Here is a 1,029-nt window from a genome sequence, read left to right as displayed (position 1 = left end):
ATCTCAAAACAATCACAAAATCAGGATTATGTGGATCACAAATGCAAGCAAGATATCAATCTTTTAAAAAATTTACTTTTAAATGGCATCCTCAAGGCATACAAGGAGTATTGGACTCTCAAGTCAAGCAAATTTTAAATTTTAAGCAATATAGTCCTCAAAAGATCAAAATCATAACTAACATCAATCTCAAATCTCAATCATGCATTTAAAGATCAAATCTTAAGTAGAATGCAACAAGACACCTTACCCCCAAACTTAAACCGCACATTGTCCTTAATGTGCAATGAGAACAATGGAAAAAAAAAAAGTGGAAAGAGTATACCGTGGTGGTGTAGACATGAAGCCCGGTCATGATCCAATTCGAAAGACGTCTCCCCCAAACTTGGAATCAACAACCTACTTGAATAACCACGCTAGCAAACTCACATCAAATATCAAATGGGATAAGAATAATCAAATCAAGCATTCTAAGGCAATGTAACACATGATGCAAGAGAGATATAAGATCAAGCCCTAACTAAAGCATAAAGTATGCATGACTACACATAAGGGCACAATGATGAATCTTTTTATATTTTTCATTTAATGAAAGCAAGTATATACAAAATGCAAGAAAAACAAAGAATGAAATGCATGAACAAAATATAAAAAGAAAATTAAATAAGGCAAAATGTAATGAAAGAATATGTTCAATGTAAGAAATGAAAAACAATATGTGCAATGCAAGAAATGAAAAGGAACATATACAATGCAAAAAAAAAAAAAAAAAAAAAAAATGGAAAGAATATGTATAATGCAAGTATATACAAAATTTTCTTACTTTTTGTTTTTTATTTTTTTTTTTTTTAATATATATGTGAAAATATGCAAAGAAAAAGGAAAAATATAAGAAATATGCAAAATGGGTGCTAAGTTTAACGTCTCTAACAAGACGGAATGCTTCTTTGAAAAATCGTCTCATTTTTTTATTTTTTATTTGTTTAGACAAAACAAATATGTACACAAATAAAAATAAAAAGGCAAGTA

The sequence above is a fragment of the Cornus florida genome, unplaced genomic scaffold (assembly GCF_030987335.1).
Source record: "Cornus florida cultivar Cherokee Brave unplaced genomic scaffold, ASM3098733v1 CherokeeBrave_3.0.0_Hap2_Chr10, whole genome shotgun sequence".
In the NCBI taxonomy this organism is placed as follows: domain Eukaryota; kingdom Viridiplantae; phylum Streptophyta; class Magnoliopsida; order Cornales; family Cornaceae; genus Cornus; species Cornus florida.
This window is presented reverse-complemented; position numbering follows the sequence as displayed.